The 24,724-nt window shown below is 34.5% G+C and overlaps 1 protein-coding gene across 2 annotated transcripts in view; it reads left to right on the top strand.

The window, feature by feature from the left end:
- The first annotated feature begins 904 nt into the window (after positions 1 to 904).
- The window catches only part of LOC123316267 (dual oxidase maturation factor 2-like), a 35,425-nt gene continuing 11,605 nt past the window's right edge, over positions 905 to 24,724 (top strand). Inside the window, exon 1 of one of the 2 annotated variants that reach the window (XM_044902255.1) lies at positions 905 to 1,216. The gene's annotated coding sequence lies outside the window, so the exon portion shown is untranslated. Of the gene's footprint in view, positions 1,217 to 8,929; positions 9,205 to 24,724 lie in introns of those variants that run through there. The other variant, XM_044902246.1, reaches the window with a different exon arrangement.

Raw genomic sequence — 24,724 nt, 5'->3', positions numbered from 1 at the left:
ACTAGAATATTCCTGATTTTCTGAGAATTCCCGTTGCAAAAATCTAACTACTTTTTTTCTACATGTCTAGGCGAAAAAAAAAATTTCATCCGAAATGTTCCAAATTTTTTGTGGTTAACCATTTTTATAACATATCATTTTAAATAAGGTACACTTCAACCTCCTTTCCCTTGATAATTTTGAAGAATTGTAGCTGCCCACTTGTTTTAGTGTTCTCGTCAAAACTCTAGACAAAAGTCGACTTGTTTTAAGAGAGAGGTTTCCCTTGCAAAGTACGTTTGCATGACCTACAGACTGAACCTGATTGTGAAGTGGCATCAAGCCTTTTTAATATTTTATTTCGATTATTTCCACCTGACATTTTCTTTGTGAAGCATCTTCACCATTGCCAAATTTGGGACGATTGCGTTAATCGAAGGTATATGGACGTGTTGTCATAGATGGTTTATGTCGAGCCTATTAATCTCCAACAGATTAACTGTATAGAGAGTTGCGATGCAGAAGATTAGATAGCTCGAGAGAAACTCATCTCGCTTATTGATGTTAAGGATGACCCAATTGAATTTATTTCTAGATTTGAGTTGATGCAACAAACCGTCACATCTCCGTTGAGTTATGGCTCAACCTATTCATTGTTTCTGCCATGGATGGAATGCGCATAGTTTGAAAAAGACTTGTACATCTTCATAAGCTGCTGGTATGTCTCCAATACCAAAGATTCACTTATTTATTCCACTTTCACCAGTCCGTTAGTAGCGTTGGCTCACCATGTTTACGTTTAAAATACCAACTCTTAAACGCCACAAAATTGAAAGCGGCACCACTGTCACTTGATGTTACTTCTTATCCAGTTCCAGTGAGCATACGGAGGAAGGTAGATAGTACAACAAGTGAAGATTTTCCAGTGTTTAGATGTTGTGAATCTGTGTACACTTTTGTATTCCGATTGGCTCTATTCATTCATTGATGAACCCTCGAATGCTGTTTCGTGAAATGCAGTATTGGCTGCATGGGATGAACTTGATCGGAGGTCAGAGTTGTGCGTGATTTCGAGTGAACACCGTGTACGTCCTTTGGTTATGATCGTAGAAATCGACGAGGTTATTGTGCTCTTGACGGAACCGGTAACTGGCTAGTGAAAAAAGACGTTGGGGTGACGATGTCCGAGTGTGATTCGTACTTGAACGTTGTTTTCAGCTGATTTCTCAGTAATAAGGTGAGGCTATTTATTGAGTTCGTTTCGTTATTATTCTGAAAAATTGTTAGTCACGTAGATTCCGAGGTCCCTCCTAGTCATATGACGAAGGGGGTCATTCCTAAGACGTTATGATTTTATTGCATATCCGCTAGATTTGTCGAAGCACTTGTAATAGTTGGGGAGCCGAAGAGGGAAATTCGGGATTGTCACATTAATATACGGGGACATACCTTGGACCCTTTAGAGTACCTCTACCAAAAATTAGACCTGTATATAGGGGGAATTGTCTGGGACAGCCTGTCGGAATAGTAAAAAATAAAAGATCATTGTACATACTCGAGCGTGTCAGATTAAGATATATGTGGTTAATTACATGTTGAAAAGTATATATTCTCTTAATCTGACAATTTAAACGTGTCGAAAATTTGTGGGAGGGCGCCAAAGTTGCAAAAAAAAACGTCACGTGTACATTCTCGAGCGCGGTGGCGTTTTTTCTCATTTTGAAGCTAATGATTCAAGAATAACGGAAATAATATAATCTGACAGTTTTATCAAGCCGAAACATTAAAAATTGGCCATAAATGCCACAAAAATCAGTTTTTTTGAATTATCTCCTCCCCTGGGCTTCAAATCTTCTTCGCATTAATTATAAAAGTTGTAGAGCATAACATTTTCTACAAATTTTGTCCTAAGAAATTTTTTCTACATTCAAACGTTTTCGAGATATGTATATGGCGATTAATGCGAAGTCAGAAACAAACGCGAGGTGTTTAGCGATACAGGCTAAGCGAAAATTGACTCGTTGGAAAATAGTACATTCTGAGGTTCAGTCAGAGACTAATTTCGAAATTGTCATCAGAGACCTTGTCATTTTGACAGTTGGATGAATGTAGATTAGGCTGGGATTCTACATTGACCTTGCCCTTGCCCTTTCGCATGTGTGGCTAAGCTCCTCGCCCTTATCGCCATCTAACTCGAGAACGGTTGAGAGTAAAAAATTTTGCTGCAGACAAAAGTTCTGTAAAATTTTATTATCTACAACTTTCGTAATGAATAAAAAAACGATTAGAGGTACAGGCAGGGAAATATTCGAAAAAAAGCATTTTTATAATCTTCAAAGTGTCAGATTAAGAAAACCCCCCCCTGATTTGTGTCAGATTAATGGGTCAACACGTCTACAACACCGAGATTAACCATCCCTAAGAAAATCTGACACGCTCGAGTATGTACAAGTACGATGTTTTTTTACATTTTTAAAGGACCGCTGTGACCTTGCGACTTGTGACTGACAAATTGTCAGTCCCTTGAAAAGTAGGTTCCTTTGAGTCAAATTAACATATCCTACTAAAATATGACAATCAGGAAAAAAAAATTTTTTTTACCATTTTCAACTCTTCCGTACGGCCAGTCCCACCGCGCAAACTGTCAGATAAGCATGAAATCATTATTAGACACGTACGGCATATACAGTATCTTAATCTGACACGCTCGAGTATGTATACCTGATGATTTTTTTTACATCTTTGATACCCTGCAGACGCTTTCCCCACCGCTGAAAGTTCATATATCATAGAACCTTCTTTTCTTTTTACCATCAAATCTTCAAAATCCACTAGGTCTCCACGACTCTCGAGTAAATCCTGATTTACCATCGTCGGCTCCCTAACTATAAAGTTTCAGTAGATATATCGGATTTGATTCGAACCATTCTCTTCTCCTGGAGTTTTTAGAAAAAATGAGGGCAGAATCGACCTAAGTAGGCAGTTTTTGAGCGCTTGTTCAAATATATAGCCTGAGTAGCCACCCATCTAGGTACTGAACTCGTTAAAGACTGCTTGAATGGATCTCGAAGAAAAATGTGTTGTCCCAATATTTCTAAAAGTGCAGATCGATCATGTTGAAAACTAGTAGGCAAATGTTCTCCAATTTCAATGCACAATTTTGTTTTGTCTGAACGCACCCCTTGCACTGATTTATTTAAATGTGGTATTAGTTTGTTCATTACTTTATTCCATTTAGTCACGGTGAAGTAATCGAGTAACGTTTACCAATAGTCAAAACTTTCTATCGAAAATGTATGATTTGGTTTTCAGGAATTTGGACACTTCTTGTTTTGAATTTCTCTATTATTTCACCAGCGTTCCGGACCTGGTTTGGTCCTTTCTCAAGGCGACACTATAAATTGATATGAGACGTCAAATTATCATATATAATGACAAAGATTTGACCTTATAATTATAATTTATTGTCATTATATGTGATAATTTGTCGCCTTATAACAATTTATATTGCAGCTTTGAGAAAGGACCAAACCAAGACCGAATCATTGGCGAAATATTAGAGAAATTAAAAACGAGAAGTGTCCACATTCCTGTTTTGCCAACATAGGAAATATAAATTTGCAAATTCCTCACCTTATTTTTGCTGATAAATTGAAAAGTTTTGTTTTTTGATAAATGTCACTTGACATTTTTTGTAGTACTCTTCGAGTCCTATTCAGAACTCTGATCGGAACTGAAATATCTCAAATTTTTTTCTCTCAAAATGATAAAATGATTTTTTTCGGGAGTCAAAAAACCTGTGTTCAAATTTTTTTTTATTTTCGCTGAACTCAGCATCAGAATTCATTTTTTCGAAAAAGACGGCGCCGCGTGAAGTTAGCGCCACCAATTTGTTTTTTTCATTAGAATCCACGATTTGACGGAACTATTGAAAATTTTTATCAGGAACTCCAGAACTCTTTCAAATCTACCCAGAACTCCAAAAAAAAAATAGTATTTTTCGAAAAAGTCGGCGCCAACTTCACATGAGTGAATTTTTGGACCCATCCATTTTCAACATATGACAGGGATTCTACGCAAAATTCTGTATCAGACGCAGTTTTTAGCTCAGCATTATTTCTAATAACTTCGGAGATAAAGGAAGGGTCCGAAAAGTATCAATTTCCAAAATCGCCCTGTATCTCATAAATGGAAACAGTTATGCAAAATCTTATTAGGCCAACTTGGGTTTCACAAAAAAGTAGGACAGGAACTAACATATATTTGGCGAGAAAATTAAAAGATATTTTTTATCCACAAGCTTTCAACGGAGAGGATTCAATGCAATTTTGACTGAAGTTAAAATTAATGAATATAATCTGTCAGACCTCCCTGATTGATGGAACAGGAGTTAACGATTATTATAAGATAATTTCAAACAAGATATTAGAAATCCCGAATGAATTCATTTTTCGATCTCAAATTAAGTTCGGAATGAAATTGAAAGTGTAGATGAGAAGAAAGCGATAGTCAAATGGGAGAATTTCATATTTCATCATTATACTATTTTGTTCTGGAAGGAAATTAACGAAGTAACTGATTCGTTAAATATATTTTTACTCAATCTTGGATATTGACTACTTATTGCTTATTGATGAATGAAAATGAATAGATGTAATTAAAACAATTGTGTACGTTACTAGAGTATGTAATTGAATTGATCAACAAATGATTCACAGATTATTTTATCGATATAATCAACCTATCAATATCAAACTGGACGAAGGTGCTCTTTTACCAGAAATAACTGAGACTAAGAGCTAATCCTTATATAAATTCATATCTATCAAGCACAAACATAAGCACAAACATTTAAAATGTGTACATAGATGAAAAATATTCTTTCTTGGTTTTTGTCACATTAACACTCTTTGGAACATATTAATTTCGTCGGCATAAAAGTTTGAGTATCTATACAGGGTGATTTTAGGAATGTGAGGATTCCTTTAGGAATAAACTCATTAGAAAAAATCAAGCATCCCATGATTTCATCTGAATTTGACCAACGTATATGAAATATTTTTGGGATGCAATCGAAGTTGAGCTTCGAGAGATGACTTCTTGTAAATTCTTTGAGATTCATGGGACTTCTGGTTACAACGGAAGTGACAAAAACTTTTGTTTTTCGAATAGGAAGCTCTATATTTTAATGTGAAACTTGATTGCTCAAGAAATTATGCCTTGTTTGAATGTCAAAAAATGTCAATGTGAATGGAACATTGTCGGTTTTGGTCTTCTCGCTCATCCGAGTTCATCGATCAGATCAGCTTCTTCTGTTTCAATAAGCATATTAACTATATCCTATGTCAGTTCAGAAAATTCTATCCGTGCCTTAAAATTCATAAAACTCCGGAAGTTGTAGCCAGGTGACAATTTATGGAGAGAATTTTGCGAAGGAATTTTATTAAAAATTCAAATTCTCGAGATAACTCATTTTGTCTGAAGCAAAATTCACCCGCAACAAGGAATATCTAATGGGTACCACTCACGAGGCGTTTTCTTTGGACTATACGATAGGGACTATCGAGGAATATCCATCATAAGTCCCCGTGTGTGGCCGACCAGCCCCTACTATCGGCATCCCCAACATCTGGGGATTTCTCGTACTCGGGGACCGAGTGATATTCATTGATGCTACACTGGAATAAGGTTCCTAGTCCCGAGTAGAAGCCCCGTGTGTGGCCGACCTAGCATAGCCTAGCATCAGATCGCCAGATGGGATCCTCTTCGGCATCGATGGTCTACCTGATAGTCCCGAGAAAACGCCTCGTGAGTGGCACCGTCGAAAATGAGTGAGTATTTGTTAGAGTGGCAGTCACATGGAAAAAATTAATATCCACTTTTGTTTATATTTAGATGGAATGAAATTGGAAATATGATCGGGAACATTTTATTTTCTGAATACCTCAAAAAATGGCTTTCAGTTCAACACTCACATTAGTTATCTACGTAGATTTCTTTAAGGCAGTGTTAAATGGAATTCTAATTTGAAAAAATTTTGTTTCCATGTTTTCGATATTGCCAACTTTGACAATGATTTTGTGATCCCTGTATTATGATTCTTTTTTTTTTTTGATATTGCGACAAAAATATTATTCTAAGCGTCCAAAAATGAGAATTTTCTGATGAAAAATTGAAGGTATCATATTCAAAATGAGCTCCATTCTGAGATTCATTTTCGTAATATCACGTTTGTATTATGTAGTTATTTTCCCAAAATTTCCCGTACGAAACTGCCGTTGCCCGAATGATATGCGAAACAGAGTTCGCACAAGCAGTTGAGTACAGGCAAAACTCTTTTCGAAACAGTTAGGAACAATACTTTTTCTACAAGCGCTTGAAATATATAAATATATCCATTTGATTTCAATAATTTATAATAATATGCATAAATATTATAGAGTCGAAAGATAGGAAACGCTGAAAAAGCACTGTCAAGATAGAAAAACTGTTTGATAACAGTCTTCAGTTTCATATTGAAGGGCGCGAAATTCGAATTCTATTCCTTGTATTGAATTTCAATATCGACTTCGTTGAGACCAGAGACCCAAAAGTATGGTTTTGCTTTGTGATCAGGATATTATTATAATTTTCATCTAAAAATTGTTTGGAATCAATATTGACATCAATGAAATACCCTGTCAGTTGTGCTTAATTTTTATTTGCAATTTATATATAACAAAAATTTTAAAATATGGACAACAAACAGAGCTTTGTTGTTTTTTTTTTGTTGTTGTTTAAATTGTTTGGAATTGATAAATTTGTTGAATTTGTACAATTTGTATCAGAAATTAATATGAACCAATATTCAATATACCATCAAAGCAGGCACATTTCAGTAGTTTACGTAGCTGCCTATTATTCACAGAATTTTTAGAAGCACAATTTAAAAAAACATTTTTATATATGTACAAGACCTCGTCAGCATAGTTTCTTCATGCTTTTTTATGATTCCTTTATGATATTGTCTCTTTATGACACAACATACAAATTGTTTAATGAATGAAGAATAAAACACTCACAACATGAAATTTTGCCTGTCAAATCAAAAATTCGACAGTTACTCGATTCCCAAAACGAAAGCAATAAAACCTTTGCATTTCTGAATATATTGAAGAAGTTCAAGAAGTAGGAGTTGAGGATTATTGAATAGACGTATAAAGGTCATAATTTCCCTCAAATGGACCCTTCATGCAAGGGATGCATGCAACAATTTACGTGGATGATCAGTTCTCAATTGAATTGCAGTAAAATTTTCACTGCACCTGGTGTAGTAGTTTGCTCAGTCATTGTCTTTATGCCCTGAAAATTTTATTCAAATCGAAAATTTTAAAACTGGACATTCAAACAACGCAGAGTTTTATGAATTAATGTTCATAACAAAATGTAGGCTACTTATTTAAAAAACGCAGTTTGTATCACTTTTTGTGACATGAGGTATAATTTCTCTAGTCGCATATTTTTTCAATAGTTCATTTCTAGCAGTTTTTGAGAAAGTGAAGAAGAATTAATTGAAGCAGCATGCAACGAAATAAGTAATAAACCGGAAATGATCAATAAATCGTGTTTATGTCAGAGACCAAAAGTGTATTGAGATGGAGGGAGGACATTTCGAACATATTCTGTGATTCTCCTATTTCTTGTTTTTTTTTCTTCCACTTCATTTATCAAGAGGCAATGAACATTAGTGATTTTATCCTATATTCCTCTGTATAGGTTTTCGTTTGGAATAAATTCACTCCCCGAGCGAATTTGTGTGTATTAAATATTTTTCATTGAAGGGCAAATAAAATAATGTAGTTTGAAATAGTTAATCAGATTTTTAACTTTTCCATATACAGGGTGATTTTCGTCATGATGTCTGAAAATATTCGAAAATTTGACCATTTTGAAAATATGACCCAAATTGTATCAATCAAGCGAATGGTGTAAAACACATCATGTGGGATATTTTTGGAACCGCCTGTGTATCACCTTTCATTGGATGAAGTATGTACAGTTCATCGGAATTCTTCACCCTGTATTTGTTAGGCTTATCATGACATATTCTTATGAGACACAAGGGCGTTTTCAGCTAATTGGCTTGAGGGGGAATACAAAAATTTTTTTTTTCAATTTCACAAATACAAAAAAAACACCATAAAAATATAGGCTGAGACAAATTTTTTTGGGGGTAATTACCCAATTACCCCCTGCCTGAAATCGTCAGTCAGTGTCGGTGTCGACTGTCGAGACAAAAGAGCCGATTTTAACCAAAAGGATTTCAAGAACTATTAGAACTGCAGAACTAAAAACGTTTAATACGTTAAGATCAATAGCAGGAGAAAGACTTATTGATAGAATACCTGCTTATAGTCAAATAAGAGAGCTTTTTGTAACGTTGACAGAGAAGAAGAGAGTGGAACAAGCATGTTAGAAGAATGAGCCTTCAAATATTAGCCCGAATTGCAGGGGAGGGAATGCCGAACGTCTTCAAAAGACGGCGTAATAGCTGGGCTGGCGGTCTATATCACAGATATGTCTGCAGAACTGAGTACAAAAGTTAAAAGAACAGGCCCAAGAAAAGCCTAAAAGCCTAACAAAAAAAGATAAAGAAGATCAGTACGATACTTTCTTCAGGGTCCTCCAGCATCGTACCGTTCCTAATTGTTATTGATTATAAAGGTTCCTAACAGCAGTTTATCCACACGATTGAAAATATTAATGTTATAAGAACTTTCATTTATCCATAAATGTGATTAGTTCCGACAATTGGCGGAACCAAATGAAATCTCTCGGTCATGCGACAGATGAAGGATTGAACGAGCAACAGGTAGGTACTAATAATGCTAAGTAGTATTCCGCATCAGCAGGATAGGAGCCATGACTCCAAGGTCGCCGCTCCCTCCAGAATACCTTCCTTCCTGCAAAGTGTGTGAATTCAGGGCCGTACAAACTTGGAATCTAGTCACACTCGATCGAAGTCACTACAGCTCTGCGGTCGAAGGAAGTGATTATTCTTGTGTCGTTATTAGTGACAATACGATAGAGTGTTAATTGTTGATAATAATCGGATTAGAAGTCGGTTATGGATTTAACACGGACAAGATATTGATATTATGACGAACTGTGAAATACCTGTATAGTGACCCAACTCTAATGAAACTTGGCTGTCTACCGTGGATGGAAATTTCATAATTCATCAAGGTACCACGCTATTGTTTATATTTTTTAGTTAGTCCTCACTTTATAATGATGATTTATGGTGTTCCATATAAACTGTCCCGAGGTCAACTAATTAGTGGATAAGATGATAATATAGGCCATATTTGTTTACTTATTTCATCGAATGTATTGGGAAAATTAATCGATGATGATTATAATCACACGGATATAAACATTGGTTGAAATACATATACTATATTAAGACTTGAATATTGCTCTCTTATTTGCCTTTCATACTACATATTTAGGTATATTTGTTATTGCCGAATGTCTTAGATTTTCAGTGATGAAATAATTCACATATATATTATTAAAGCCTCATACCACCAAAAATTGTGAAATTTTCTTATTTGTTTGATACATAAATCCCGATCCCTCTGTTAAAATTAGAGTATCAATAAATTATTAAAGGAAACGGATGTTTCGATAACAATAAACACAAGCCCATGCAGACATAATTGTGGGTAGATCGTCATTTGAAGTCGCGTCTAAAGTAAACTTACTTATGTACTTGCTTCGAGTTCATATTTCTTCAACAAATAGAAATAACTAGAACTGAGACGCTCAATCCTCTCCATTGATCTTTGATTACCCTCATTTTCTGGCAATAAAATCACATAACATTTTTGACTTTGAAGTAACAGATCTGAAACATGAACCTTCATAGGCACTTTCATACTTAGAATCTACTGACAAAAGATTATTTTCCAATTCAAAAATATTCAAATTCAATAAAAGTTTGCAAAAAAAAATGAAAGTTCACCTAATGATTCGAAATGAAAAAATATTTTGAGCTCATCAGTGGATTCTACGTAGAAAAGTGTCTGTAGAAAGTTAAAGTTTCAGATTTGTAACTTCAAAGACAGAAAAGTTATGAGAATTTTACGAAATTGTCAAACTCAAAAACGAAGTATCGTAGGAGGCTGCGGTTTTCACCATTCTTTGTTTCTCCGAAAATGAGCTCGGAAATGTGTCATCCGTTTTCTTCTAGCTGTTATAGTTCTCGAGATCCTCTCAGTAGACAACGAATTTTGCCCACCCTGTACACATTATTCCCTATATGTATTTCATTTTGACTGGTTTTATACCTACTAATTTTGTGTCTACTACGATTTTCAATTTGTTGTTACTGCTGCATATACAGGAAGTCCTAGGATTTATGATAATGAATATGGATGTAGTTTCGGAACCTCAAAATAATGTCTATGAGTCATACTTTGAAACGCTTCGTTGAAAAATTACGTTGCTTCAAAGATGATTTGATCATGGATTTATTAAATTTTTTCAAAGAGACAGAAGAACCGAGAGAAGAACAGATATATACCAATTTGGAAGTGGTATTTCTCAAATACAGATGCAATTTTTTACTCATCCGCATAGCTGCAGAGGGGTGAAATCAACAACCCTCTTTTATTTTCCACCATAACTTTTCATTCAGGCTTTGAATATTATCATTAAAAATATACATCTAAGAGAAGATTTTATTTGAAAAGATGGATGCTATAGGAGATGAGTGAGCAAAAGAATTTTACGTGAATTCCTATTTGAAAAATACCTCCGCAAAATTTCATTCCTTCATCTCTTTCCCACTTTAGAAAACTGAATAAATCCATAATCAAGTTGTCATCTTTGAAGCAACGTAACTCTTCAAGGAAGCGTTTCGTGACATTCCTCCATGGAGCTTTTCGTCTTATTTTGAGGTTTTGGAACTATATCCAAATTTATTCTCATTAACCTTGGGACATCCTGTATATTATCATTATGTAGTCAGTTTTCAATTTGGATACGAACAAAAAATTTCAAACCAGTATTAACATTATACCCCAGTGAAATGAAATGCGGATAAAGACAAACTATCATGGCGGGGACTGGGGTAAATTTGATCACTAGTAACATTCTACCCAGCCCATGGAACTCAATGAACAATTTCTTTATTGAGTAAGTGAACTGAGGCAATGGCCCCAGCCCTACCCTCTCCACTTTTCAGTTTACAACATAGCACCTTCCATGTTCTCGATTATACGAGGATGTATTGATATCTTTGTGGTCAAAAAAGTAAACCAGAGTTACGCAATAAATTAAAACAAAGAAGATGTCCACCGAATTTGTGAAAATCGAGAAATTGTAGTATCGAGCCATCATCAAGTACCTTCCTGTACATAAAAGGGATAAGAGGTAAGCAGATTTACGAAGATATGCTTAATACCCTTGCGTGCAAGGGTAGAAGCATCGCCTTCGAACTATGCTCGATTTGAAAACGATGTCTTAAACCGAATTGTTACTATGGATGAGAAATGTACCCAACATTTCTACGATCCAGAATCAAAGCAACAATCGATGGAATGGCGACAAACCAAGACCTAAAGAAGTTTCGTGTCCAAAAATCTGCTGGAAAAGTTCTTGCTTCAGTTTTTTGGGATTGCCATGGAGTTATCATGATTGATTTTTTGGATAAGGGTAGAACAATAACCGGAGATCACTATTCGACACTACTGACCACTCTAAGGGAAAAAATTAAAGAAAAAAGACGCGAAAAGCTAGCCAAAGGTGTTTTGTTTTTGCAAGACAACGCCCCTGCGCACAAATCTCATGTTGCCATGCAAAATCATCTCTTTCCTCAACTGAAAAAAGTTTAAAGGGTCGTAAATTTTCTTCCAACGAGGAGGTAACAAAAGCGGTGGAGGTCTGGTTTGCACAGCAAGACGAAACATTTTTTTGAAAGGTCTAGAGACGTTGCAGGTTCGCTGTAATAAATGTATCCAATTAACCGTCTGTTCCGATATTCCTGAACAGTACTGTCAGTATTTCAGAAACGATGCCTATTGGCCCAGTCGTTCGAGTTCTATTGTTATTCGATTGCGGGCCAGTACTAACAGCAATATCGGAACAGGCCCATAGAGGAGAATAAATTGAGTACTAAAATATTTTGACATTGAAATTTTGTTTGGTTCTATAGTAGGTTAAGAATTTTTCAATATATCCTCGTATATACATATATATATATTTTCACAAAATGAGTTTTCAAACCACGACAGGTGTTTCGCTATCACAATAGCATATTCAAGTGGGTGGAGGAAAACTGTTCACCTTCGCGCATGATAGGAAAATATCTAATGATATCTAAATAATAATAGAATAACTAATTCTGAATTTCGATGTTTATACACGGCTCTTTAATTCATGTTGTTGCTAATTGATGTCAGTTTAGTTTATCCAGCATTAAGCACAATGCAAAAAATAAATGAATTATGTTTCTCATTTTGAGAGTTTAGCTTGACTCACGCTCCAACATCGGTCTAGAAATAATTATTGTTGTTACAACCAAGACGTTCTAATTCCATCTACTTCGTAGATAAATTTTGTAAGAACGTGGTAACGATCTCCTTGTCGATAGTCTATTGTCGATTAATTAAATATTGAAACCACCTTTTACCGATATGCGTATACTTTCATGAATCGATTAATAAATCAACATTGCCCATTCAACGAGTCTGAATTTCCCATTTAACTATTGGTATTTTTTACAATAGAGAACTTTCGAAAAAGTCCATAAGTATCTAAATTTAGTACCTATCTTCGGGAATATTGTGTAGGCTTCGTTGTGTGGAAATATCCATCAAGAACAATGAACGATATAAGAATCGAATTTTTGCAATTGAATTTACGCAAAACAGCATGAACATTTCATGATTGATTTTCAAAACTCTTTGAATTTTTACTCTTTTTATGTATGTATACATACGTTGAGATCAATGACATCAACTTTGAGAGTACCTGACATTTTTTAAGTGGAAAACATACCTTTTTCGTAGGATATAGTAACTGATAAATTGTCTGAAATAAAAATCACAACCCGAATAAATGGACAAGTTAAGTATACCAATTTTCTTTTATCACTTGATACTATAATACGAAAAGAGGGTTCAAAGTATCGAAAAAAAAAAGTTGATTTAATAAAAACAAAACACTTTAATCCCTTGAATAATGCAGAGATCATTGAAAAAACTATATGAATTACTGAATCATCTTATGTAACAGACAGGGTCGTAGCTACCGCGGTATCACCGGTATCAGTGATACGGGGCCCCCAGGCTTTAGGGGCCCCCGAATGTCTGTAAGCAAAAAATTCCTAAAAATGTTATCCAAAACCTCTTACAGGTTTTACAATAGAATTTTTGAGAATAACTGCTAAGACAACCATTCATTTCAAAATCCCGTTCATTACACCGAATCGATCATTCAGATAGATACGAATACTTAAAATCTGAAATTGAGAAAATTCGTGCCATCAAAGAACTTTTAGAATTAGTCCTGATAAAATTCAATAGCCCTGCATCCAGTTTTCCGGACGATATTACTGCATGCCTTTTATTTTAGACCCTTCCGGTTACAACTGCAATCGCTGAAAGGAGTTTTTCAAAATTAAAACTCATAAAAAATTATCTGAGGACTTCTATGGGACAGGAACGGCTGTCAGACATGTCGTTATTGTCAATAGAGGAGGAACAACTTAAAAAACTGAAATCGTCATCAGCTATGGCTGATTTGATAAATAGATTTGCTGAAATAAATGCTAGAAAAGCGTACCTTTAATTTTTCGTATTTTTGGTCATTATTTGTTTGTTTATCATTTCTTATTGTTTGTATATTATTTGTTTGTGTATAATTTGTTTGTATATTATTTTATATCGTTTGTATGTTTTTTGTTTGTGAATTATTTCGCTCCCAGCACCAAGTATGAGTTAGAACTTTTAATTATGAGTACATAATTAAATAATAATGAGCGAAGCATAATGAATAAATATAATCATTTCGATACAAGCTACGCCACTGGCAACAGAAAGTCTATCTATTTCTGGCACAAAAATTAAGGGTTACCATTCAAAAGAACCCGACTTCCACCCACCTCTTGTAGAGGGAATATAACAAACTCCTGAATTATAAATGAAAAATTGCGTAATTTTTAATAATTCGAAAGAACACCTAAACAATCCTCTTATGGAAGCAATAAGGAATCTCTTAGATAGATAATACCATATACCTCGTAAGTACATACATACATACATACAGGATGGGCTTTTTAAAACGAAACAGACGAGATAACGGGCGGAATAAATTTATTTCGAAAAAATGCTCGGACACGTCGATTTTTGTTTCGAGGGGATAACTTCTAGGGTCAAATTCACAACTATATCGCTTCAACCCTTAGTGTTAGAACACTAAAGGTGTTCTAAATTTTGAATAGGAAAGATAGGGGAGTGATACTCACCCTCAGGCCTTTTTATGCTGAATTCACCGTATTAATTTTTTTCTCATTTAATTCATTCGTTTTCGAGATATTCAATTTTGAATTTCGTACAGTACCAGTAATTCCGCTAACCATGTTATGTGAAATCATCAATTATTTGACTAATTCATTTTGTGGTTACGATGGTAACCGTTAATTGTCAACATTACACAACGAAATAATTATTATTGGTTCTTACTTTCTTCAACAATTAAGGTGAAAATTATTCTTTGGCAGAAAGAATTGAAATTCTTTCTTTATTTTTCATTGTTGATGACAGATAAGAGAAATGAACATTATTTTGATGTCTGGTGTATGGCAGTTATGGAGTTTCATCAAATCTACAAAATAAATGAATAAATTCACTTGATTCAGACAGCTTGCTTCACGACAATACCATAGTTGTTTCAAATTCAAATGTCAATATTTCAAGAATCAATTAATAAAATGAAGAAAGAGACAATATGCTGAACCCAGGATGAGAAGACCTTCTAAATGAGGTGAAATTTACCCCATCTTCCTCATTGAAACTTTAGGGGTTGTTGTTCTAACACTAAGGGTTGAAGCGATATAGTTGTGAATTTGACCTTGAAAGTTGTCCCCCTCGAAACAAAATCGACGTGTACGAGCATTTTTTCGAAATAAATTTATTCCGACCGTTATCTTGTCTGTTTCGTTTTAACAAGCCCACCCTGTATGTATGTATGTATGTACTCTGACTTTTTTTCCCAATTACTATATATATTTAACTTTTTTTAAGAAATGAAATGTATACTAAAAATGTATATTATACCGGCACAAAGACGCAGATCGTTAGCCATTTGCTATGAATATCTTCAATAAATATCTAAATATAAATATACAAATAAATATCTGCAATAAATATCCTCTCTCATTCTAAATGAAACCTATTTCAGATTTTTTTTACAGATTAGGAAATACCGAATTTTGTGCGTTTCTTTTAATTATATTTGTACATGCAACCCTGTAGACTTAAATATTTCAACAAATGATGGTACTGAATTAAAAATTTTGCATTCATTACCGCGATAATTTATTGGACAAGGAGCATCTTCATATTAGATAAGCAACTTATAAAGCGGCGAGAATGAAATAATTCATTTCTATTGAAACACTTCTGCCAGTGAATGAAATCGAATTAAAATCTTTCAACTACCATAGTATGCTCCTAAATAATAGATACAATTAAGAAAGAATTAACTATATTGGTATCTTCAGAGCACTTCAACTTAGCGGAGATGTTAATTTGCCATCATTAGGTAAATTGAATTTTGCTCAACGTTCAAAATTTCATAAGGCTCATGATACTTTTCCGAATTTTAATGTAAATCGTGACTTACTCTTACAATTTCGCACGAGTGCATTGTTACGTTTTGAATAGTTTTAATACCAAGATTTATAGATAACCTACCTGTTTTTGAAATTGCCGTTTAATTTGTTTTATCCCTTTCTCATCTCACTTATCCTTATAACAATATTTCGAGCTGTTAGATCGATCAACTCGAATCTTAGGAGTTCCATTGCTTTGTTACTAATTACTGTGGTTTTTGCTGAAAAATTTCATAGTTATTTTCAAGGTACTTTTTTAGATGACTATACAGTATGCTGCAAATGTATGGAATAAATTCATTTCCTCCCAAAAAACCAAGTTTTGATGAAATGCTGAAACACGTTGATTTTCTGGATCCCAATTTTTGCTATTCACCAATTCCAAAATAACAAATTTAATAGTAGTTTGCATTTAAAAAAAGTTTGCTTAATAATTTGAAATCTAGAACAAGAAAAAAATTTTCGAGCTCGTCAGTGACGCAAAAAGGGCCAGTAGAACGTTCAAGTTTCAGATCTTCAAAGACAAAAAGTTATGAGAACTTTCCGAAATCATCACAATCTCATTTTTTGTTAATGTGTCGAAAACGAATGATCGTAGGAGGCTACGGTTCTCAACATTTTTTGTTTCTGTGAAATAGAGCTTGAAAACGGTTTTGCTCTAGCTGTTCTAGTATATCCCCCACCACCAAATGTTGTGTGCATCTTCTCAGGTCATCAACAACAATTTGAAAGTTGACTTGAATCTTTAGAATTTATTTAACAAAATATTTATTTAGAACTTAGCCCTTTCTAAAGAACATGAGGCATACTACTCTATATCCTTTTGTAAAGCACAATAAAATTTTCTGTATAAACTAGGATTTATTAATTCAATTCGCCAAATAATATCTCATGGCAACATCAAATTTTTTTCTTGAAGGAGGCATCAATTTTTTCCTCAGGTCTATATTTGACATCCCATTTATCTCATAATGAAATGAGTTTAGAATATTAATACATTTCAAATCTTAAAATATCACAATATTAGTCGCAGCTTCAACATGATCTGCCATCCTTGCTCTTTGAACGATTATATTCATCTCCTGATTTCTCATTGTCGGTGTACCAAGAAAGTGAGAGAATTCTTAGTATTATCGAGTCAAGGCGGATGTGGCCAGTGATGCATGTCTGGCAAAGTATGTAAAGCGGTTGAGCAAGTGACCTAGAGATAAAATGAAACTGAATTATTAATGTACTCAATGCAATTCCGCGGAACAGAAACCCGCATAATTTAATTGAACATTATGGATATTATGTTCTGCACGTTTCGTGTCGCATTTCATACAAACTGTCCATATTGGTATTGTTTCTAGTGGAATTCTATCGTTCGAAATGGTGTTCAACTAATTCACTATTAGAATATGACTGCGGGTACATTTCACAATAAATTAGAGGGTACCCAAGGATAACTGAGCAAATAACAACGAAACTTTTGTTCGGTGGAGGCTCGCCCTTATCGTCCTTGCAGAAGGGGATATGTTATATGTATAGTAACTGACAAAGAAACTGCAACACCCAGAAGGAGCTGTTTAAATTTTAATTTTTTTTGGTAAAACATAGATAGTATAGTAAGGAGTAAATGATTAAAATTTGGAGAAAAAAACGAAGGGTTTACAATTTTTTTATAAAATTTGCTAATAATTTGTTTGTCCACCGCTATCTATACCCTTCCTAACACGTCTTGGCATTGATGCAAGAAGATGGTCTATTTATTCTTGAGGGATACTATCCCAAGCTACCTGTACTTCATGTCTCAGAGCCGCCAAAGTCCGTGGGAGCTGGGGTAAATTTCCAAACCTTCTACCCATGATGTCCCAAACATGTTCTATGGGCGAAAATCGGGGGATCTGGGCGGACATGGCAAAAGACTCATATGGGTCGCAGCTTAAACTAACTCTGGCAACATGAGGTCGAGCATTATCTTGCTGAAATATTGGATTCTCAAGCCGGTTAAGTTAAGGGAGAACATATATGGCTCCACTATTTTTTGATTAGCGCTGTCATGCTAACTCGACTAAAGACTAAAGGTGACCTACTTCGATGTACAATAATAGCACCCCATACCATAACGCCTTTTCTCGGGTGTACATGACGCTCAATATCAACATGAGGTTCACGTCTTTCTCCTCGACGTCGTCTAACCCTTCTTCGGTCATCACGTGCACCCAAGGAGAATCGGGTTCATCAGAAAAGACGACCTGATCTGATGCCATCCCACAATCGAATGTTATCGTTCTCTGCACCACTGTAATAGTTGCCCGCGATGCTCAACCGTAAGAGGTAACACAAGATGGGGTCGATAATGCTGCAGTCCAAAAGACCTTATACGGCGGTAAACCGTTCGAACAGTTACAGGATGGCCTTGTTCTCCTAACCATGCACTCATCAGCCAAAGATCGAGTTGTCGCAAATCGGTCTCTAATGGCCATAAGTCTTAGATACCGATACTGAACTTCATTTGTGCCCCTTCGACGTCCAGTGCCTACTCTTCTTCGATTTTGGGCATTACCAAACCACGCTTGACAACATCTCATAACAGTAGTTGGTTTTCTGTTCGTACGGTTAGCGATTTCTGGAAATGACAACCCCGCCTTCCGTAGACCAATAATTCGACCTCTTTCAAATTCACTTAGCTACCGATAAATTCCGCGTAGACGTGCTCTGGGCATTTTAACAACAACTAAACATCGACTTTGGATCTCCTCTAACAGCTGGTTTGTTGTAAAATTTAAAAAATTTGCAAAAAACGGCTACAATATTCAAGTAACAAAAAATGTTTATATGAAAAAAACTTCACGACGAGCTTAACGATTTTTTTTCTTCAAATTTTAATCATTTACTTATTGCTGTACAGGGTGGGCAAAATTCGTTGTCTACTGGGGGGATCTCGAGAACTATAGCAGCTAGAAGAAAACGGATCACATATTCTTTAGCTCTTTTTTCAGGACTAATCCGAATCTGAAAACAGAATCGGCCTATCATTTTTAGCTTTCGAGTTATAAACAAAAATTGAGATTTCAACGATTCCGAAAAGTTCTCATAACTTTTTTGACTTTGAAGTTACAGATCTGAAACTTGAACCTTCTAAGGCACTTTCATACGTAGTATCTACTGACAAAAGTTTTTTTTCCAATTTAAAAAATAACAAATTCAATAAAAGTTTGCAAAAGAAAATTGAAGTTCACCTAATGATTCGAAATGAAAAAATATTTTGAGCTCATCAGTGGATTCTAGGTAAAAAAGTTCCTGTAGAAGGTTCAAGTTTCAAATTTGTAACTTCTAAGACAAAAAAGTTATGAGAACTTTACGAAATTGTCAAACTCAAAATCGTAGGAGGCTGCGGTTTTCACCATTCTTTGTTTCTCTGAAAAAGAGCTCGAAAATATGTAATCGGTTTTCTTCTAGCTGTTATAGTTCACGAGATCCTTTCAGTAGACAATGAATTTTGCCCACCCTTTGTTTTACCAAAAAAAATTTAAAATTTAAACAGCTCCTTCTGGGCGTTGCAGTTTCCTTGTTAGTTAGTATATTTTATAAGAACGTAATAAGTTGTGAGGGGCAAGTAGGTACAGTTTGATTTTGATTTATTGAATATTCAATAGGGGAAGGTTTGCCATTACTCATCATCTTTCACTTCTTTTAAAGTCCACTTCTGGGCAATATGCCTTTCATGAGTATCACCTACCCGAGGGGTCTATCACTGGACATTGTGGCCCGCGTAAAATATTCCAGTCGAATATTTCCGTAAATAAAAAAGTTTTTTGGGAAATCGGCTAGAAGGCTCAATTTCCATTTGGACATTTATGACAAATTCAGAAACTCGTCCACAATGCATGTCACCCATCACTTCCTACTATATAGTTTTCGACATCGAAACGAACGCCATATTAATTCATAAATAAAATTAAAATCACATTTTCCAGAAACACTCAATAAATGGCAATGTTCGACTATGGATTGTTTGACATGGCCACCTTGTATAATATGTTAAATATTACTGAAGTGATGATAGAGATATGTCTACTTTGCTTGAGCATCATCGACTTCACACTTAAAAAAGTACTTTTATAGGTTATATCAAAACGATTCTTAGGTGACACGATTATGCAAAAGCATCTTTCTGCGCATGTTCATTTCCATTCAATTCCTTTACAATTCCATTCATTTCCTTTACAATTCCTTCAGAATGCCGTTCAATTCCATTGAATTCCTATAAAATGTCCTTCAGTTCCATTCCAATGAATTCCAATATAATTCCGTGTAATTCCATAGAATTCCGTGCAATTCCGCCTCAATTCCATCATTTTGTACACTAAAATTCCGCAGTGAAAGACCCCTCGCACCTACCACAGCAGTTTATGTTGTGCGGCTTGCATCCAATTAGAATTATTTCGATTTGCACCCTAGCGGGATGTCGATTGAAATTTATTCTGGGAGGATTCTGCATCTCTTCATAAACTTTTTAGGGTTTTCACTCCCAATCTCTGAAACAAAATCAATTAAAAATGAAATCAACGATTTGCTCCTGCGTAAATTCTTGCACTAAGAAAAATTAAAGAGTCTACGTGTACCTATTCTATTAGATCAAGATAATAATTTGGCAAATTGTTCGGTAGGAATAGATCATATTTGGATCAATTTACTAAAGAAGGAACTGTCATCCGGTAATTTCAAAATTAAATGAATCAACGTTTCTATGCAGTCTCTTTTTCTGTGTGTTGACAATTAATGTCAAACAAAAGCCACAATTCAGAAGATTTTCTTAAAAATAGATTTTTCGTCTGATGAAGGAGTCTGATATAGACTCCGAAACGTTACAACTTAGAATTATAATTTCAACGTTATTTATTTTGAGTTCATTGTCAGGCAATAATTTTTTTCTAGTTAATTTGCTCCTGACAAATTAGTGCAAGAATTTACGCAGGAGCAAATCGTTGATTTCATCAATAGGGACGGAGTTCTTTATCTAAGTACCTCAAACTGTCAAAATATTAATAAAAAGTCAAATTTCTCGAAGACCGTTGAGAATTCAATTGTTTTATCAAACTCATATTCAAATTCAACAAGGATTACGATCATACTCCAAATCGAAATGATCTTGTCCCTTCTATAACCTCGCCTCGAAGTAGCCAGTAGCCACAACGTTTCTTGCCTAAATTCGAATTTGTGTCATATCTCGCGAAATATCCGGTGGAAAACTATTCTGTATAAAGCATTTTTCATCAAAAATAAATGCCCCGAATAAGGATAACATTCATTTATATATAAGAACCGACTTCAATTAGAAAATTATTTTGGACTGATTTAAAAATGTTGAAATTGGTTATCCTCGGAAAAGTTAGATGTATGCCATCGCGGATTTTTTGATAGAAATTTTTGAGCTCTACAATTTTATTTTTGGGCATAAATCTGAATTTTGATTGGGGAGCACCACTTACCAACGGAACCCCAAAGAAAAGAGTCACAGGCCAATTTTAATCTCCTTCTCGAGAAATCACTTGACATTAAAAAGTTTGCCTTGATGCAGCGGATACTTGATGAAAATCCATAATTGAACTCGACCTTCAACCACCTGAAGATGCTTTTGTGATAGCGAAACACGTGTCGTGGTTTAAAAACAAATTTTGTGAAAATCGTATAATCTGTTCAAGTTCATTGAAAATTTGTACGTACCTAGTTGAAATTTATTTTTTTTTTACATTTTGTCAACACAAAGATTTCATTGATAGTTATATCTATGAAACCATTCTTCGGGAACCCGTGGAAAAATGTTATTCTGCAATAAGAAAACTTTTCTGGGTGGAGGTGAAAAAATATTTTACTGAAATCTTTACTCTCAGGTAAGGATGGAAACTCCTCCGGTATTACAGCCACAGGTATCTGAATTTTCGTTTGAATATTTAATAAATACCAATCCCACGGATATGAATGCAGCAGTTGAATGATACAGATACAAAAAAAAATTAAAAATCTGTATTTTATAGCGGATATATATTTCATTCAATTTCACGCTACTAATTCCAATTTGTTCATCTTCATTCACATTTCGAATTCAATACGAGTCGATGGAACGAATTGATTTATTTATGATAAAGAAGGTGGTGTACAACATGTTGATTCTTCTTTTCTAAATCGTTCCCACAGTACTATTCATTTCATTACACATTTTGTCCATGATGAGTTGCATTGTGCTTGGCATTCCCATCTCAACTAATGATTCTGCCAAGTATGAGAAAACGCTTTGTCAGAGCAGATGAATTTGTGTTCACGTTCACACTCTCTGGTTTCAACCTATGTTGCAAGGAAACAGTTTCACTTTCAACTTCGAAATATTCTGACTTATTCAAAATCTGTATTGACGAGTATGAGGTATTTATGGCCTAATTGAGCCTTAACTTGAAACACGTATGTGCCTGACAATGAACTGAAAATAAAGAACATAAAATTATAATTTCAACGTTCTTTATTTATAGTTCATTGTCGGGCAACAATTTTTTCTAGTTAATTTGCTCCTGACAAATTAGTGCGGGAATTTACGCAGGAGCAAATCGTTTATTTCATTTTTAATTGATTTTGTTTCAGAGATTGGGAGTGAAAACCCTAAAAAGTTTATTTAAAAAGTTACTTCTTTTGAAGCTTGCAGTCCAATTTTTCACGGTCGCATACGAAGGACATTGATCACCAAGGGTATTAAGCATATCTTCCTAAATCTGCTTACCTCTTAACTCTTTTAAATACAGGTACTTGATGATGGCTCGATACGTCAATTTTTTCGACAATTTCGGTGGACATCTTCTTTCTTTTAATTTATTGCATAACTCTGGTTTACTTTTTTGACCTCAAACTTCACACTGACACTTCTAATGAGTTATTGTTCGTTGCTACGGTAACGAAATATTTTTTTATGCATGGAACTGGTCTAGGCTAACTAGATATAAGTACATCTTCGTATTTACCAAAATGGTTCATCTGTTCATCGATGGACCCAAGAATCTAATATGAGAAATCATCCATCCAAAATTAAGTCTGGAGGTGAACGTATTACGGTTCTGCACGCAGGAGGTAATTTTGGATTTTTAGAGTTTTAGTTCATGATTTGATGAATTTGGCCTTTCCTTCTACTGATACTTATCCATATCTCATTCCATTATTTCCATATCGGAGTTCAGGAAAACAACTTCAGTTTCTTGCCTCTTAAAAAACTCAATTATAGCCTCACTGATAGTAGAGGATGCATAACTCCTCAATATGAACTTTCCTTTTGCTTGTTTGTTAGTACATGTGTTATTATGTCATACGATAAAAAAATTAAAAGTTGCGCACTTTGAACAAGAATTGTTCGAATATTTTGTACGAAATGGTAAATCCGAAGGTACCGATATATACTTGCCCTTACTGACTCTGTATATTATGTTATTTGAAAAAAAAATTTGAAAAAGTCATATTTGCTTCTTTGTGGAAACGTGAACTTGAATTGTGTTTCAACGAGAATGCGGATGGTTGGATTGCAACATTATCTCCGTTTGATATTCACTGTACGAATATAAATGAATTTTAATGAGTGCTCAACCTGACGAATGGAACGTAAAACACAACAAATGCTATTCGTTATTCTGATGAAACGTGCGTTTTCATGCGTAATTGCGTTTATCCTACGTATTATCTCATTGATAAATCTCATTTTGGCTATTGACATTGGATGAAGTTATCGAGCCAGGTAAAGTTTTCATGTTAGGTATCGCATCCCTGAAGAAGGTGGTCATGGGTCAATGATGAATTTTTATTATTGCACGTGTGGGTGCTGAATACAAACCTTGTACTACTCTTGATAGGATGAAATAATTCCAACCATCATATTCTACAAAGGATAAAAAGTGCTTTTCAGAATAATATTGCTCGCATTGAGCTGACAATTGAACAATGAACAGAAAAAAAATCGATTAAGATATTCATTTCGATCAAATTCTTTCAAATTCTGTTGAATATCTCGAAAATAATGCTCATTAATTATACAAATTATACCTTCTAGGGATGAGTTATTTTAATCATCAATATATCTCTATGTCTGGACTATATCTTTAATCTGAATAAAAAATTATTCCTTCTCTTGAGTTCTAACTAATATTGACCCAAATTACCATGTTTCCGAATAACTGGATAATTTTTTATGAGGAGCCTTTCAAGATGAAATATTATCAACAAGCAGATTCTCGCAAATTCCGATACACTACCTTGACATTTTGTATAAAATCTGATAGATATAACCACAAAATGACATACCTACTAGAAGCCGAGCAATACGTTTGAGCACATAATATCATTAATCGAAATTTCATAGCCTATTTAGTTTTAAATTGATTAAAAAGAAAAACTTAGCTGTTCTTTTTTGAATTAGACAGAAATTAATGCGATTGAGATGAAATGGTTCAATAAACCTTCTTTACGATTTCCCTACTTTTAATTGGCATCATATAAACACGAACTGTGAAGGTATACCCAGTTTTTCAAATTTCGCAAATACTTTTTTATTATTGAACATCAAATCACTGGAAAACGGCGCATTATACGAGAAAATATGAATAGTACTTTTATTTTATAAAACGTTCAAATATTCATTAGATAGCGTCCAACTTAGTTTCAAAAGTTGGGTTCTTTGAATTTTTGCTATTTTTATCGTACGTAATGGTCATTATGAGAAAACTGGTAGACGTGGGGATATCTTGTCTTCGAAAATGATTCATCAAATAAATGAAAAATTATATTTCGAAATTCAAACGATAAAACCGATTCTGAGATACAACGAAGAATAACATTTTTTAATGGGTT

Source organism: Coccinella septempunctata, chromosome 1 (assembly GCF_907165205.1).
Source record: "Coccinella septempunctata chromosome 1, icCocSept1.1, whole genome shotgun sequence".
NCBI classification, from domain to species: domain Eukaryota; kingdom Metazoa; phylum Arthropoda; class Insecta; order Coleoptera; family Coccinellidae; genus Coccinella; species Coccinella septempunctata.
The sequence above is the reverse complement of the archived record's forward strand: the minus strand, read 5'-3'. Positions and strand labels throughout refer to the sequence as shown.